The sequence below is a fragment of the Carassius gibelio genome, chromosome B21 (genome assembly GCF_023724105.1).
Source record: "Carassius gibelio isolate Cgi1373 ecotype wild population from Czech Republic chromosome B21, carGib1.2-hapl.c, whole genome shotgun sequence".
Taxonomy (NCBI): Eukaryota; Metazoa; Chordata; class Actinopteri; order Cypriniformes; family Cyprinidae; genus Carassius; species Carassius gibelio.
The window spans coordinates 28,277,170-28,296,253 of NC_068416.1; the positions used below are offsets into that span (position 1 = coordinate 28,277,170).

The following is a 19,084-nucleotide window of genomic DNA, read 5'->3' on the forward strand; positions in this document are numbered from 1 at the left end:
ACAAGAACTGTATGGAAAATTTTAATATTAAAAGTAACTAGTAACTAAAGTAAATAAACTGAAAGAACGAGCAAACCTATAAAGCAAAGATTTTTATGAATGCTTGAAAATGGGACATGATGTAAAGTTCTTATGCACTTAGATGCTTGGGGTTGATTTTTGGCTTTAGTTTTCTCCGAAACTATACAGTAGAAATATTTGAAACTTAATACAGTAATGGTCAGATTGACTGTAAACAGAAATAAACTGAAATAACGAGCAAACCTATAAAGCAAAGATTTTTTATGAGTGTTTGAAAATTGGACATGATGTAAAAGTGCTTTTGTGCTTATATTCTTGGGGTTGAATTTGGCTTTCGTTTTCTCCAAAACTATACAGTAGAATTATTTAAAAATGAGTACAGTAATGGTCAAATTGACTGTAAACAGAAATAAACTGAAAGAACGAGCAAACCTATAGAGCAAAGATTTTTTTTATGAGTGTTTGAAAATGGGTAATGGTGCAACAGATAGAATAAACTTTGATTTTGGCATGATTTTGCCAATGATTTTTTCCAAAACTATACAGTAAAAATAATTGAAAATTAACGCAGTAATGGTCAGAGTGACTGTGATTAGGAATCAAGTGAAAGAATGAGCAAACCTATTTTTATAAATGTTTGAAAATGGGACATGGTGTAAAAAAGCTTATGCGATTAGATTCTTGGGGTTGAATTTGGCTTTAGTTTTCTCCAAAACTATACAGTAGAAATATTTGAAAACAAGTACATCAATGGTAAGAGTGACTGTGAATAGGAATCCACTGAAAGAAAGAGCAAACCCATAAAGCAAAGATTTTTATGAGTGTATGAATATGGGTAACGGTGCAAGTGCTAAAATGCACTTTTTGGAGTCATTTTGCCATTAATTTTCTTCAACACTATACAGTAAAATAACTTAAAAAATTAATTCAGTAATATTCTGCGTCACTGTTAAAAGTTATCAATTGGAAAAAGGAGCAAACCTTTTAAGGAAAGCATTTTACAAGTAAGTGCTTTTTATGAGAAAAGAGTGAGAATGCATTGATTTTTGAAGTGATTTGCCTTTAAATTGTACAAAAATTGTATAATAGTTTTAGCTTGAAAATAAATACAACAATAGTCAGGATCACTATTAGTTGAAAGGTATACACACACAAACAACACACACACGCAATACATACTGTATCAATGTTGATATATATATATATATATATATATATATATATATATATATATATATATATATATATATATATATATATATATATATATATATATCTGTCGTGTCATAAACCGTAAAAAAATAGTATATTATTATTTTTATTATTTCTAGGTAAAAGTAACAGAACATATGAACATTACGTACAAAGAGATGACATAACTTGAAAAGCACCCTTTATATGTATATAACAAGTAATACAAAACGAAAATTAGGTGGAGTTGACGTATTTTCGCTCTTGAATGGAGCTCCACTCGCCGCCATGGAGGTGACGTAATTCTACGGAAAGTGTTGCCCGGACCAACATGGCGGCGGCGTCGCTAGTGGAAGTGACGTATTTCCGCTCTTGAGTGGGGCTCCACTCGCCCATATGTCTGCAGCCAGACCCTCTTGTTTGTTATGGACAGAAGACTATTTACATCATTAAATTAAAGCCCTCCTCTGCGGCTGTCAATCATTCAGTATTCAAATAGCGCGCACCTCGTCCATTTACAGCAGGATGTATGGTAAAACTCTCTCCGATATTATATAGTCACATTATAATGCTTGATCTGTAGATAAAAAGGCTGTGGATTTGCATAAAATGACTTTATTTTGTGCATTTGTATTTTATGTTTGTTGCTGTTTTTAAAAGACTCGCTTGTGGCTGTTAGATCACACACGTTTTAAAAGCCGTAAACTTTTAAAATCATTTTGTGAGCTCAGTTCTGAAGCGTTTCATATTATCATGGTTTTGCGCACTGAAAGATTATTAAAAGCTTATTATATTTTTAGCCTGCACAATACATTTAAAATAAGGATAATTTAATTGTATATTATTTCTGTGTAGTGTAGTGTAAGGATTTTAAATATATACACTTCTGAATTCTTGACATTCATATATAAATATTAAATTATGAAATGTATGATTGCCTGATTGAATTTTATAAGAGTACTAATAGTAATTTGTTTTTATAAACATGTTTAGATTGTGTAAAATTACTGTGTAGATTTTTTCAAGAATTACTTTTTGTATTTATTTGCATTACATTTAAATAAAATATGTTGCCATTTTTAATGTGCCCCTCTGGTTAAACACTGGCCCCTCCTTGGCCCCCGTAGTAAAATTTGTCTAGAGCCGCCACTGTTTAGAAGCTCAAAATGATTAATCAGGATTTTGAAACTTGTTTACTTAAAGACAATTTTATTTCATATTATTAGAATACCAATTAGTACAGAAAAATTAACATATAACTTAAATCCCAATATACGACTGTTTAAGCAAACTCAATTATCAGTTATATTTCTCTAGGCTCATTGCTCAGAGTGTTTCTGTAAATCTTTCAGCTTCCGAATCCTCAACAGTTTTCAACTTTAAAAAAGCAAGTGTTCCTGCTTGACTTAAATTGGATATTTAAGTTAACTCAACAAATTTTAATTAATCTAAACTAAAGTTAATTTTAAGTTCTTATAACTAATTGCAGCAGTAACTTTTTACAGTTTACAGTAAATATTATAGCATATTGTGTAAGGCTATCAGACTTTTCAGATGTCAGAATTCTTAATTAAGATGCTGCATAAATGACTTTTTATTAAGCTGACATTGTTTTTATCTACAATGTAAAAAGCTGTAGACAACATCTATCCTGCGGTAGCGCCGGGGGGGTCTTGGGGTTTTCAAGACCCTGCAAAAAAACGCTATGACCCCCCATCCTCTTCCTGATTAAAATATATATATATATATCCGAGAAAAAGATTAAAACATGTTTCTCTTCAAACTACGCAGAACAATAATAAATAATAATTATTTCGACATTTATTCGTACACTGAACCCGAGAACCGTTTCTGTTGGACTCGTCCGATTCGAGAACCGAGGAGCTGATGATACTGCGCATGTGTGATTCAGTGTGAAGCAGACCGACACACAGAGCGCGTCTGAACCGAACTGATTCTTTTGGTGATTGATTCTGAACTGATTCTGTGCTAGTGTTATAAGCGCGGATAATAAAAGTTTGACTACACTATTATTATATTACAGTACTTATTTATTTTTTTACACGTTGAGTGCCTTAAAAATAATTATCGCAACACTGGTAAGGCTTATTTAGATTTTCTCATTCTCTGAATTATCATTATAAAAATTTAGAAATTAATTAAAATATAATTATATTTTAAATGTGACGCAAATATTTTTTTTACAATAGCAACAGTGTTTACAACAGCAAGACCACTTTAGCCTGTAAACTCAATAATATCTCTCTGGAAATAGATGTAAAAATATCAGTGTCAATAAAAAATGCATAATATACCTGACATCAAAGTGCAGTGTGAAGGAGATGAATAACAAATGTAGCCTGTAATTTGTTTACATTGCAAAGGTGTTCGATTTTAGACAACAACTACAACAGTAATAAAAATATGAATCACTATATTCCAGTGGATCAGTTTTTTTAATGTTTTGTATCAATTTTCAAGGTGGACCTATTGATTAGGTGCAAGAGTAGTAGTGATGGTTAAAATAATAGATTGATGCTGAAATAGTAAATTGTGCCTTGTTCCTAGATGGACAGAGAGTGGAAAGTAATAGATCAAATGAGGAGATGGAGATAGAGAAAGAAAAAGAGGGAAATGTAGAGGCACACATGACAGAAAGAAAGCAGGTAACAGCAAGCCAGGAGACAGAGGCTGGTGAGAAAGAGGAAAATGTAGAGGTACAAGTGTTTTCTATAGTTTTTACTATAACAGCTCTTCTTAATTATTCTGTAGAACAGAGAAGAAAAAGCCTTCAGGTTGGGACAATTTAAGACATTTCAGTTTCTAATCCCAGAGCTATTATTATTTTAAACTTAAAATTGTCTTCTCTATTGTTTCTTTTTCAAAACTGCAACAAAGCATTTGCTGCTGTATCAATACATAACCATGCATATCAATACGCAAATCGGCAAGGAATGCATCTCAATATATTGCTGTATTTATATTTTGAACAGCGCCATTTAAAGCCTTGTTCCATGTGCCCCTTTTATACTTTGAGCACCTGCCCCTCCAAAGGTCTCTGCACGGCCCCGTTCAGAGGGAGTGTCAGCCACGTTAAAAATGTTAACCGCTTAAGTCACACATTATATTATATGTTTTTATATATATTTTATATACAATTTGTTTTAATTATGAAGCACAATTAACATAAAGCATTGCTTATTTGTATTTAATAGATTTATTTTATCCTCTCACAATATAGATCTGCATTCAAAAGGATTTTTGCAACTGAACATTACCTGTAATTTCTAGAATAAATAAGTAAATAATAGAAATAATAAAACAACAAGGTCATACATACATACAAAACAAAGATCATACATCTTAACTTATAACAAATGAAGTTAAATTTGCTAAAAAATAAAATAAAATAAAAAATAAAATATAAATAGACTGTATTCTATATAGGCCAATAGGTTAGTTCTATGTTTTATATTTTTATTAGACTGCAGATTTGACGTTTGGAAAAGGGCCCTTTTCAAGAGTGTTAAGAAACAGTCATGGAAGTGCCTCTCTTTAGGTACACTCAAGTATTTTAATAATATTATATTATCTGCGAGTACCCTGTACACATTTTATATACTTTTAAGATTCAAAGTAGAGCCTACACTACAAGTGCACATTCAATACAATTAATGTCTTTATTTTTCCAAAGGAAAACTTATTCTGGAACAACAGTGTGGGCTGTGAGATGAGAACAGAGACACACTGAGCTTTAACCACTAACCATCGACCAACTGCTGACTGATGAGAAAACATCATTAGCTTGTGAGAGACAAAGACAAACTGAACCACAGTGATCTGAACTGAAGACAGCGACTGTAACACATTTCAGTTTCATTCAGGTAAGCTCTCATCTGTCTGATTTAATGCAGATTTTAATGTGAAAGTTATATTACAAGAACTTCTTTTAATGAAGATATTATTTTATATATCTCAGAAATGATGGAAAACAGTAGAGTATAACTAAACACGACTAGCTGACTAGCATTAGTCTGAACACACCAAGTACACTGCATTCTCAGACTCAACCTGACTCGAAAAACACAGACAAACAGATGAACACTGATGTTTACTGTCTTTCTATTTAAATTCTTATTATGTATTTCCTAGTTATCAACATTTCTTTAAAAGATTTAATCGAAACTACCCAGACAGCAAACAGTTTCGGCCAAGATCTGGCCCGCATGGATTTAAAAAATAAATAAAAATATTCACTGAGCTCTGATTTAACTATGACAGTGTAACCATTATTAATTAGAGCAAGTCATTTCCATTAAAGAGAGCAATGAATATATGAAACAGCTATGTTTTGTATAATTCACACTATTACTCAGTATTAAATAACATAAAACTTTTTTTTTTTCAGCAACATGAACGGTGAAAATCAGACCTTGATAGGTGAGCACAGTTATTATTTTGATACTGGTTATTATTACAATATTACTGATTATCTGATTGTTGAAACTCAAATATATGATTCTTCAGATATCATAAGGATTATCTTCCTCATCACTAGTGTTTGTGTGGGTCTGCCAGCTCTGGTTTGGGCTTTTCGTCTTCTGTGGCTTCACAGAAAGATCAGAGGCCGAATCTCAGTCTTCATCCTCCTCCTCCTCCTCAATGACCTGATACAATTGCCCCTTAATCTATATATACTAGCAGATATACTGACAAGATTCAGATCCTTTATCATTCCGCTTGGTCAGTTTTGGTTGGGATTACATTGGTTTGGTTTTCATCTGCATCAGCTGGTGGCTCTGGAGGGGATTGTGACTCTGAAATATCCGCTTTGGTCTGCTCGTATTTTCTCAGTGCCCTGTTACATCACAATCTCCATCCTTGTGCTTTTTTTTTCTATAGTGAGTGCATTATTTCTTTTCACGCATTCACAAGATACAAACATGTCATTATTCAGTCTCAGCACAAGTGTTGTTCCTCTGATCGTATTGTCTGTATCATCTACAATCAGCTGTAAAGCCTCTTCCACTCCTGTCAGAAAAAAACGTTCGGTGCTCACTGTTGCTATTCTTACATTTGTTTTGATGTACTTACCTTTCATGTTCTTCATCTGGGTGATTTTCTTTCATTTACACTCATATGTCAGCTCATCTTGGTGGGTAATGTTTTTCTGTTTGATTAATTCGAGAGTGTTTTCAGACTCTATTCTGTGTGGTTTGGTCTGCAGAGAAAATCTCAGAGATGTTCAGACGCCACAAACACACACAGAACCCAACGCTGATGAGACGTCAGTCTGAACTTGAGTTTCATTAGTCCTCACGTCTGAATCTGGCTTCAAAACATACACCCATCAGTATAATGAAAAATTATTAATAAAATAAATAATATATGACTTAAAGATTGATTCATTTTAAATGTCTGTTATTGCTAAAAGTGAAAGTGTGCTCTCTGTGCCACAAACTGCACAAACTGAGTTTCCATCTCTTTACTGATCATTTTGACCGTTTGTTGAATATTGTAATATATAAATATGTAAAAAAGTCAAATCTAAATGGTCATGTTTGTTGTTTGATTAATTTCAATATTCAGCAATTTAAAGCTTTGTAAGGGGCTTCCCATGAAAAAGTATAACATTCAATGTGATTTCAGCTGTCAATCATCCATATATGAGAATAAAACATCTAACACAATGCAGTTCTGCCCAGCAAATGATGATCACAGAGATCATTAACATTTGGACCTGAAATGGTATCAAAACTACAAATATATGAACATCTCCTACAAATGAACACATTACAGTCCTAAGACATTGTTTTTAAAGACCACAATAAAAAATAAAAAAAACCAAAATACAAAAATACAAAGACCTTCTTTTTTTTTAGCTTCCGCCTTTGCTAACATTCGGACGTTCTATCTTACTGCTCTGTGCTTTGCTTCTTATTTCTGTACTTTTCTCAGATTTTTTACTTCAGCAGTTTTTTACTTCAGCAGATCAGCACAGTGCTCAAACAACAGATTTTTGGCACAAACGCTAAAACTAAAAACTCTTTGGGACTGGAATAATACTACAAAAATCACCCCCTCAGCATACAGCCGGTGAGTCCCATGAATCTTCTGAATCTCAATAGTTTACACCAAGTGTAGAGGAACAAGCCGAAACTGATCGCCACACTAATCGATGGCACACACAGGGAGCGAGACCAAAAGCAACACGAGACATATTGCTGCCATAGCTTCCTCTACTCCAGATTCGACTATGACAAGGCTTGTGAATCCTGGTATTCTACCACCCCCTATACATCTGGAGAACAGATTTGAAGCATTAATGAATGTGGGTGAGGAATCCCCAAATGTGATTAAACATGGATCGGATCAGCCAGCACTCCGCTACTAACAGGCGCTCAAGGACGAGCAGCTAAGAGCGCAGCCGAACCAAGGACTCTGATAGTGGGTGACTATTATATATATATGTGTGTGTGTGTGTGTGTTTGTTTCATATACTCATATATTTTCATATATATTCATTTTTATATATTTGTAAATAACTTTTCAATATACATTACTCAAACTCTCTATACTGAGTGAGTTAAATTGTTCACCATTCAAAGTGAATTTGTGCCCTCACAAGACTTGGAGAATTAAACATACATGTAATTTATTTATGTGCTGTCCCATTTATGAGCATTCATTTTGATAGACGGAGCCCTGCCTCAGCGCATTGAGATCAACATTGAATTCAGGAATCACAACCTATTTTCCAGTAAGATAGACTTCTTTTTACAACAAAAATATATACTTTTACAGTGAGTTAAATGCTTTTCCTTAAAGGGTTATAGTTTACCCAAAAAAAATAAATAATCATCTACTCACCCTTGAATTTTGTGCCCAAATGTGCTTGCCCATATAATGTCAGTGTATGGCGAATAACATTACGCTGTTAAAATAGAAGCCAAAGTATCACAGAGTGGTCTTATGTATCGTGATGTATATTCCAAGTGTTCTGCAGGTATACAATAAGGTTTAGTGAGAAACATACTGTATAACCGCTTCCTCAAAATGGTATTAGTTATAACTCTGTTTTTATAAGGTGGAATCACTAACTATGTTTCAATACAACCTTCACAAGTCTGTAATATAAAAAACAAATAAAATAAAAAAATACTTCACATTCATTTGCATATTGTTTTATCTTTTTATACCCTTTCATTGACACACACAGAAATCGTACATGTTTTTAACCTCAAAAACGTCTCAGGTTACGAATGTAACCATGGTTCCCTGAGAGGGAACGAGACACTGCGTCCTCTGAAGGGACACTATGGGGAACACCTCGTCGTGACCCGTGTCTGAAGCATACTTTGAAAAACGCCAATGTGTTGGCCGGCGACAGCCTCTGACGTCGCTACCGGCGCGACTATAAATACGCGCCCGTAGGACCCGTCACTTATCTTCTTCGTGAAGCTTGCGTCCGAAGCATGGCAGGGAGCTAGAGGACGCAGTGTCTCGTTCCCTGTCAAGGGAACTTCGAACTGCGTCCTCTGAAGGGACACTATGGGGAACAGTATACCCACGCCGCCATGCTGAGGGGAGTGCAGGCCAGAATCATGGCAAACACTAAGTACCAACTCTACCATTTCACCGGGAGTCGCCCCTGGGACGGTTCGACGGCTGTCCATGACATTATCCCTTATGGCCAAAGCTACATACCCAACTTACCTGAAGGACCTCGGCCCGGGGTAGAGCTGAAGGCTTGGAATCACGAAAGATTCCTTTAAAGGGATACGGCTAAGAACTTAGCACTGTTTATTACCAAGTCTTGCCTGTCACAAAGGAGGGGCTCTCGTGGCACTCTGATAAGAGCAGCTCGTAGATGGAATGGCCCGGGAGCAGAGCAATTGGAGGACGGAACATACAGATGAAGCCTCGGCCACGCCTGTACCATGGCGTCCAGCCCCAATGGAGCTGGATGAGTCAGAGGAAGCCAGAGGGGATAGTGCGACGCTCTCTTGAGCCGCAAAACCGATCCACCCAGGTCTGGCCAATCTCTCTAACTCTACTTCAACACCTTGGTGCGAAGGCGCCATTCCCCGAGCCTCAGCCCCTGCCTCAGCAGGATGTCTGCTCTCACAGTGCGTCTCAAAACAGTATGTAGTACTGGAGCGCTCTGATGAAAAAAACGAGAATTCAGTCTCCCATGAGAGGAGGACTCCGAGCTCCGAGCAGCATGCTCATAGGCGACCCTTTTAGAAAAGGGGAGCGCTGCTAAACTACCGCGAGAATTGCCCACACAGCCCCCCATGTTAAGGGGCGGTGCTTGAGGTGTATAACAAATACACACTGGTTGGATGAAGCCCAAGGAACCCCGGGGCTAATCATCTTAAGAAAGGGAACGAAGCGGAGCGCGTAACCCTTACCGTACAGGATTTTAGAAAGTGCGCAGAGCCTTGCGTGCACACTTACCACTTACGTGGATTTGAGACAGTGCGCAAAGTGTTCACGTGCACACTGACCACCATGTGGTTTTGAGAAAGTACACAGGCTTAGCGTGTGTACAGAAAAAAGTTACCTGACAACCACTGTATGTGGGAGCTCACCTTCAGAGAGACCTGTGAAGCCTACTATCTGATAACCACAATATGTGGGAGTTCACCAACAGAGAGGCCTAGAGAGGCCTACTACCGGTTACCTGATAACCACCTCAGTGGAAGTTAATATGGAACTCGACTCCAGGGAGGCCTGGTGAGGCCTACTACCTGACAACCACAAACCGTGGGAGCTTGTTTTTTTGTTTTTTTTAGTGGAAACGCACAGCATGTGGGAGCTAAATCTCCAGGGAGGCCTGGTGAGGCCTACTACCTGACAACCACAGTATGTGAGAGCTCACCATCAGAGAGGCCTGGTGAAGCCTACTATCTGAAAAGACCACAATATGCGGGAGTCCACACAGCCCCCCATGTTAAGGGGCGGTGCTTGAGGTGTATAACAAATACACACTGGTTGGATGAAGCCCAAGGAACCCCGGGGCTAATCATCTTAAGAAAGGGAACGAAGCGGAGCGCGTAACCCTTACCGTACAGGATTTTAGAAAGTGCGCAGAGCCTTGCGTGCACACTTACCACTTACGTGGATTTGAGACAGTGCGCAAAGTGTTCACGTGCACACTGACCACCATGTGGTTTTGAGACAGTACACAGGCTTAGCGTGTGTACAGAAAGGTTCCTAAGCATCGCAGAGGCGCTGGATCGCACGGGAGAGGCGAGCTCCAACCCTCAAGCGAGGGGAGCATCACCTGAGGCAGTACATACAGAAGGACTCCGTAACTACCACCTCCCCGGATGCGCCAAGCGGCCAGGCGGCCCCTCAGGGTGACCTGGCCGGATATCCATGATATTCCCTGCAGTGCTATGCCAGTTCTGACGATCAGCCAGGCTCCTCGGGAGGGGTGTGGGACGAGCAACCGCAGAGCGCTTGCTTCCCGCACGTGGAACTCGCTCCGCGGTGGGTGTCGCGCCCTGGGGGGGCGAACCCACGCGGCACGGCCGCCTGCCGAAAGCGTGTGATCGTGGCCAGAGCACAAGGCTGGAACTGAGCACTGTAAAAGGAAACTCACAGAGTCTGTTAGAAGACATAACCACCAGCAACATAACACCCATAAGCAGAAAGGGTTACATACTCACCCACCCTCCTGTACTGGAGTCCCGCTTTACGGGGCGTCCCCTTTTGGTCCGGACCGTCAGTAAGGAGGTCACTATGAAAATAGGACCAACCAAAAACATAATAGGTCCAGGATAGGAGACTGTTATGTGAGAAACTTTCCACCTAACCACGATCAGGTGGAGCGCTGGTGGCTCTTCGTGACCCGCGATTCCTCTTGCCCCTGCCCTCAGGCGGGGGAGGAGCACGAGCCGCGACACTAGCCTTCTGCGCCCGTCTTCGATCCTCAGATCGAGATGGGCCAGGACCCCTTTGTTGTTCGGGCTCTGCTACTGCGTATGATTTACCATTTAAGCGGGATGTATCCTGGAAGGGCTTAGATGGCAAAGAAGGAGATTTTAGAGAGGATGTTCCCCCACTGAGAGATAGCAAGCCAGCATCTCTTCTACAGGGGGCATCCTCTCATAGCCGTCCTCGTGCATGCCATCGATATCAGCATAACTCGTATGCTGAAACCGATGGATGCAAGAGAAAACGGCCTCTTCCATTCCTTTTCAACTTCTGCATGTAAGTCAGGCGAGAATGGAAGGCTCACCTGGGCTGCGGGCTATGGTCAGAAAAATAACACTCATCGAGTCTACCTCGCGACGTTACCTTTCTGGCACACTTCCATGGCAAGTTTATTTATTTTTATTTTATTTAAAAAAAAAATATATATATATATATATATTTTTTTTTTTTTTTTTTTTTTGCCGCGGCGCGATCCATAACCTCTAACAGCTCCCCTTACGCAGAGCAGGAGAAATGAGCGGCTCAGCCTCAGCTTCTTCACCACTCTCAAATATCTCCTGCTCTTTCTGGTTAGAACCCAGCAGAGCACTAACTTCAGTGTCAGAAAGGGTTAATGACAACGCATCTTCCTCTCGAAGTTCGCTCTCGTTTGCCGCCGGAGAGTGTGAGAGGAAAGTCCCTCTCTAAACTCCTCAGCGAGATCCACCTGCGATCCCCACGAGCTCATTCTCCTCTGTGCCTCGGCAACGGCGGGTCCTGAGCCGCGAGATCCAGATGACAAACGAGAGCGGAGCTTTTCCACAGAAAAACGCTCGCAGTGCGCGCAGATTGCCCCCTCAAGGACATCGCGCGCGTGCTCTTTGCCCAAACAAGAGACGCAAAGACTGTGTGTGTCATCAGGTGTCAAATAACGCTGACATGGATGCACACACTGTTTAAACGCCTTGCTAGTGGATGCCATGATAACCATAATAGATCGCTCTTACCATTCTGGTCGTTTCTCAGATGCACGCTTCAAACAAAACCGTCAATGAAGACGAAGAAGATAAGTGACGGGTCCTACGAGCGCATATTTATAGTCGCGCCGGTAGCGACGTCAGAGGCTGTCGCCGGCCAACACATTGGCGTTTTTCAAAGTATGCTTCAGACACGGGTCACGACGAGGTGTTCCCCATAGTGTCCCTTCAGAGGACGCAGTTCGAAGTTCCCTTGACAGGGAACCAACAGCATATAAACATAAGTCTTATCTGTTTTTCAGTGGCGGTGATGAAGACGTTGATGATGATGACGATGCTGACGGCGACGATAATGACAAAGACAATAATCCTGAAAGTTCACTCACCACACTCTAATCCATGAATGTCCACGAAAGCTCATGTCCACGGTGTACATCCAAAAGTTTCCACGTGCAAACCTTTGTGTTGATATCGAATCACAGTAAACCCAAGTCTTCAAAATCACTAGTGTGGCACAATCCGGTTTCAGGATCCACAGCAGTATTTCACATTGCCTCTACTTTCACTTCATTGACATGTTTCAGACAGGCATATAAAAGAAAAAGATGTCTCCCACAGAATGTGGAGTCCTTTTCAGATTGAGCATGAAACTATTAGTTTCCCAATCAGGACCAATGATTGTTTGGAGCCATAAGCCATGCTTATTCCTCCATTACCAATCTACTATTTCTACTCTCTACCCCAGTTTTATACATCAGAGTATTACATCTTGTTGCCCCCTCATGGTGAGTAGTAGAGGAACAACGAAAAAAACATGTTAACAGGTTTGACTGTTACAACTAAACTTTTTCATATTATTTAACAAACATCCTGACTTGATTGTTGGTCTCTGTGCATGACTGTGTGTTCATGAGACACTATTAGTTCAGTTCACACTGAATTGCACACAAGTTGTGAAAAAAATCAAGATTTATAAAAATATTACTTAAATCAGGACCACTTCCGTCAAGTATATTTATGACAATTATAATTGCATACTGTTAGTGTTGGCGGTATGGTTATGTTCTGTCCATGCAGCCATGCTTGGACAGAGTGGGGAGAGCAGCAAGACAAACCCCCCCTGGGGTACAGAACAGAACCATATAAGCATACATAATTACAATTCTCAATTACATGAGTTGTAAACAAAACGTCATAGAGACTGCTTCCAAAGAAGACACTGTAAAGAAAGAACAAGTTAGTTCGGATTACAGGGTCAATTGGTGGAGTTGGGGTTGGAGGAGGGAGTTAATTGCAAGCAGCAATGCGATGAAAGAGACACTGAATAATGGGAATTTAAATAGACCGCATGTGATAGGTGTCAAGACCGGATTGGTACACGTCAGAAACAGCTGACTGTCAGCTGATGCAAACGTGACTAACATGGCCTGACTGAACTAACGCAATGCTCGATTTTAATCAGGACCACTTCCGTCAAGTATATTTATGACAATTATAATTGCATACAGTTCGTGTTGGCAGTATGATCATGTTCTGGGCAACACTCCACTCACCTGTCCATGCAGCCATGCTTGGACAGAGCGGGGAGAGCAGCAAGACAAAACCCCAAAACAACCATATGCCAAAACTCCCCAACGTGTGATACATACGATCCCTTGCTGCGGCATGAGGAACATGTAATATACATTAATGCTGTAGGTTGCATAATGGAGGGTTGTAGTCCAGCAGGGGAAGCATGCACCCTTCGGAAACTTAGAATGGTGTCCAGTATGAATGAAAATGCTCCATAGAAACACCTCTGTCAGAATAAAAATGGCTAAACAGAAATGGTAATCTGTTGAGAGGTAGGATAACCTTCTATACCTGAACTAAGTTAAAATCCTGCCATGTAAATATGTTAAACCGATTACTTGTACCCATGTAATCACATCAATAGTCGGTCATCAGAATGGGAACGTGATGTTGGCAACGCTGTGCATTCATTGATTAGTAGACACTGACAATACAGTAGAGACTGGGAAATAGTGGACAAAAATGATAAAATTCCACTTGCTGGCTTACTGTCTAATCCGTCAATGACAAAGTTTTTTTTTCCCGAAGGCACGTCATGAAACGGATTTTGGACAGGCTTCTGAGGCGAAGTAATGGTTTAATGATCTACAGCAAAATATAGAGAGCTTTGGTTATAACTAAGTGGATATTTCATTACTGCAATATTAATTTCTCGCTAGAAATTACATAGGTGGATAACGTTGTTCAAAACATACATTTACACACAAACTGACCACCGATCGCAACTTTCAGACGCCATCTTTATTTTTTGGCTTAATTTGTGGGATATGAAAGGCAGCGAAGGATACATCTATGCTGCCTTCAAAAACCGGCCAGATGAAGTCATCTCAGGACGTGCCTTGAAGCCTTCCTACCTGCGAATGCGACCTCCAAAGGCAGCATTTTTCAGTTTTTGGATGCAGCTTATGATAGTGAATAGCTCAATAAAAAAACTTGACCAAAATTTGCCTGTTATTGTATGAATTATTACAGATTCATAAACCCATTTGTAAATGTCGTAAGATAGCTCATTGCAAGCACTATCTGCATTCATAAGCTGCCCCCTCGTGATTCATGTTTTTACAAAACTTGGTGAGAATCATGTATTTTACCATTTAAAGTTACCTTTTTTTATATCATAATACAATTCATTTCAGAACTGCATTAAATAAGGTCTTAGACTACAGTTATTTCCCCTTGCTGGATTGACATGCCTTGGTGTTTTCCAGTTTTCCTCCTCATGCCATTAAAATTATTCTGGATGTTTTCAGCCAGCAACATTACAGAACCTTTAATGTTCTCAAGTGTCACACGACACGACAGTATCAATAATTCTGTGTAACATCTGAATGCATGAAGCGGTTTATCACTTTACATTGTTGAGCAAATGCAGCGCTGTGCGGGAGACTCTGCTCTTGCATTCAGCTGGCGGATGCAGTGCGTAGCGCCGCCTCACACTTTCTTGCAGTTTGGTGTAATTTAGAAACAGTGGGGGAGAATTCCCTCGCTTTGGCGATCAGCTCTCACTCAACCGAACCAGAAATATCCCAGTGCTCCCGATGACATTTGAGCGGAGTTCTCTCGCTGCAGTGGACACGCGCACTCAGTAGATGATGGGCAGGGAAATGTGAGATGACAGAACTGATAATGCACTAATTACAACAAAGAATCACTAGTTTCATAACTGTATGGTACACCATTAAAGGGAACGATTCATGATAGTAAATTACAGATTTTGCGAAGCAACAAAACAAGTGGGTATACTTAATGGCCCCAACCACACCACGTGGTACGATAGAAGACAGCCTTAGTGTTTATGTGATCGTATTTAAGCCACATGACTGAGCACACGAATTAACACTAGAGGTTCAATATTAGTTAATTCCAGGCAAGTGCGAGCGGCTATTAAAAATATTAATATTATTTATTTATTTATTTTCCTCTTCTGGTAATTTGCATGTCATCGAAGCCACTTATGTCCCAAAATCGAAGCACAAGCACATGTAAACACCACATCGGATTAGATAACGTCTCATGTGGTACACCGAATCAAATACATGTAAACGTGGCTATTTTTGTCACGTTCTTATAACCCTATGTATAGAAGCCATAGAGAGATAAATGTCTGCTTTTGAAGCTGCGTGCATCTGAACACTCACACAGTTAATGTGACATCAACCTTAGAAATAAACACCAGTGACATTGATATTTCGCCGCTAAATACAGCGAACCCCATTGAAACGCTTACACGAGAATGCTGGTCTCGTTTAGCCCTGTTCTCATGGCCTTATCAGCGTGTCCTTAGAGCGATTACATGCCCTAGCTGCGTATTGCTCCAGGGGTATGAACACAGATGTATAAATGCTGCTGCTAATATGCTTAAATGCTCCTTTTCACTTAATATCTTGTTAATCTTGAGTACCTATAGAGTAGTACTGCATCCTTCATAACTACAAAAAGTCTTTAGTTTTATTATATTCATAAGAGAAAGATAGTCTGTACCGATTTTTCCCGGAAAAACACGAGCGTCTGGAGGCGTGACGTGTGGGCGGAGCTAAAGAATCACGAGCGCCAGTTGGCTTTTGTGTTGAGAGCGTTTGGAAGCTGTGACATTACCGTGAGGAAAAAAACATCATCCCAAACAAACCATGGCTAACAGTCAGATTCAGCCATTTATTTATGATCCAGAATCAGATCCCGAGGCTGAAACTGAACGAGAGCAGCAGCAGCAACGACTCGCTCCAAGCGGGGCTCGAACCCGGGTCTCCGGCATGGGAGGCAGATGCACTAACAAGGAGGCAGAGATATTTTAAGCAGTTTTACTCACCGCCTGCAGTTCCAACACACGATCGTGACCCTTTTTCGTTGGGATTGCATCATCCTTGAGAAATAAACGATGTGCAAATCCGTCGTCAAACTGGGCCTTGTTTGTAAAACAAGCATCTTCGAAATGCAGGGAACAAACACAAACACTTGCACAACTCCGTTGATGCTCTGTAAAAATAAACTCCATCCACTGGTCCCTTAATGCTGTTTTTTCTTTGGTAATCTGTGCAGGGTTGTCTTGCCCTGGCAACCAAAAACACACTTCTTTTGTGACATTTGGCGACGCTCTCGCTCTGATCAGTGAAGTCTGTTGTGCTCTCAGTGCTCTGCTATACGGGAGCGCGCTCTTCCGGCAGAAGTGCCTCAGGACCCATATAAGGAAATTCCGCTCCATCTAACGTCACACAGAGCCATACTCGAAAAAAACTTTCCCAAACTTGTGACAAACCGGAAGGAGTATTTTTGGAACAGAAATACTCCTTCAAACGTACAACTTAATTTTTGAAACTTTGTCCATGTTTAGCATGGGAATCCAACTCTTTAACAGTGTAAAAAACTCAGTATGCATGAAATAGCATTTCACCCCCCCCCCCACCCCCCTTTAAAATTCATTCCTGCAACCGATGCAAAACCATGTTAACCACCAGGCAACATACACAGCGATATGGATTAAAAAGCATTCACTTATCTTAGATGTGGATTTCAGATGTGCTGAAACAAACTGCAACAGCTTGATTTGCAAGAAGCAATGCGATGGAAGAGACACTGAATAATGGGAATTTAAATAGACCGCAGATGATAGGTGTCAAGACCGGATTGGTACACGTCAGGAACAGCTCACTGTCGGCTGATGCAAGTGTGACTAACATGGCCTGACTGAACTAACGCGATGCTCGATATAAAAAACTTAGCATGGAAATCCCCCAAAAATGTGTATTTTCTTCACTGACTCCGGACTGGAGCTTCGGTTGTCATGGCAGTCAAAATGACAGCTGACAGATGAACGTGATCACTTCCTGGTGGAGGCATGAAGTCAAGGGAGAAGCCCATAGAGTGTCCATAAAAGCAACAGGACAAGATTATTCAACAACGTCTGCAAGATTGCAGGTTGTTCACGTGACATTTACGTCATCAAGCTCAGTTTGAGTCTGCGCAGTACACTCGACCCCCAGGAAGTGTCTGCTTCTTATCGACTTCACTTGTCTCCGTTGAATCCAACGGGGTCGCTGTGTCCATTTCTTTTACTGTCTATGAGTTTTATAACGCCTTCATTATAATGCACATAAGAAGAAAAAACATTAGCCTATAACTCCCCAATGTGCCTGAAATGATTGTTTTGTTAAATTAAGAAGATCTTTAGGCTAACAGACAAACAACCCACTACATTTAAAAAATTAATTGGATTTATTTTCCACGGTGGGAGGATCAGGTCTTCAGTTCAGATAGAAGAATTATGAATTAAATAATTATAGAACATTTTATTATTTAATATCATCAGAGTATAAGAAAGCAAATGAAAAGGATGAATCATTACTGTTTTAATTTATATAGCATAAGATATTATTGTTGTCATGCAGCTGAAATGCACGCATTTTAGACACTGTTTTATGTTTTTTCTCAGTCCATGTAATAAATGCACATCCTTGACTAAGCCACGCTGTAAGCGTTTTCCTCCCATAAGAAAACAATTGGTCTAAAAGGAAAACGCTTAACGTGGCGTAATACATTAAAACGTGTAATAAAAAGACCAAACTCAAAATGTTTAATAAAGCATTCTATTTACAGACAAGCAGGTTATGGGAGCCAAATGCTTAACACGTAATTAAACACATTTTGTCTAATCGTCATATCTGCTTGTCTGTGAATAGAATGCTTTATTAATATGTTTACTGAGTTTGGTCTTTCTATACACCGTTTGAATACATTAAGCCACGTACTTTCACGTTAAGCGTTTTAGAATGTTCCAGTGATTTATTTTGTGAATTTAACTGGTCCAGAAGATTAAACTTGCAGCAGCTAACATCTCGTGATTCAACAAATCAAACAGTGATTTAAGTTAACAATAAACAACTGTGCATTATAATGAAGTCTCTGTAAACCAAGCTTTTTAAACCAATTACTCAATTCTACACCAACTACGCCCAGGTTCCCTAACATTTATTTATGTCTATGAAAGACGATTGAACCACGATTTTATACGATTAGTCTAAACCCCTGTGTCGGTTAGGTTTAGGGTCTGAGTTAGGTGTGTAGGTCATTCGTACAAATTCATACCTCCTAAAATATGCAGTGAGATCGGGTCGCAAGGGGTCTGAGAATAGGGGACTATAGATGCAGCAGGCTCCGAGTTTGCAGCTACTAACGCTACCCCTGCTTGCTGAGAAGATGCTGTGTATGCACATGCACCTGGGGTGTGGTTGCAAAAAGTGAAAGTGACGTGACATTCAGCCAAGTATGGTGACCCATACTCAGAATTCATGCTCTGCATTTAACCCATCCAAAATGCACACACACAGAGCAGTGAACACACACACACACACACACACACACACACACTGTGAGCACACACCCGGAGCAGTGTGCATCATTTATGC

At 39.8% G+C, this 19,084-nt stretch overlaps 1 long non-coding RNA gene across 1 annotated transcript; it reads left to right on the forward strand.

Moving 5' to 3' along the window:
* The first annotated feature begins 1,560 nt into the window (after nucleotides 1–1,560).
* On the forward strand, nucleotides 1,561–8,384 carry LOC127986354 (uncharacterized). Its single transcript, XR_008160822.1, has 4 exons — nucleotides 1,561–1,744; nucleotides 4,907–5,096; nucleotides 5,621–5,652; nucleotides 5,740–8,384. It is a non-coding gene; the product is annotated as an uncharacterized LOC127986354 (long non-coding RNA).
* The last annotated feature ends 10,700 nt before the right edge of the window (nucleotides 8,385–19,084 follow it).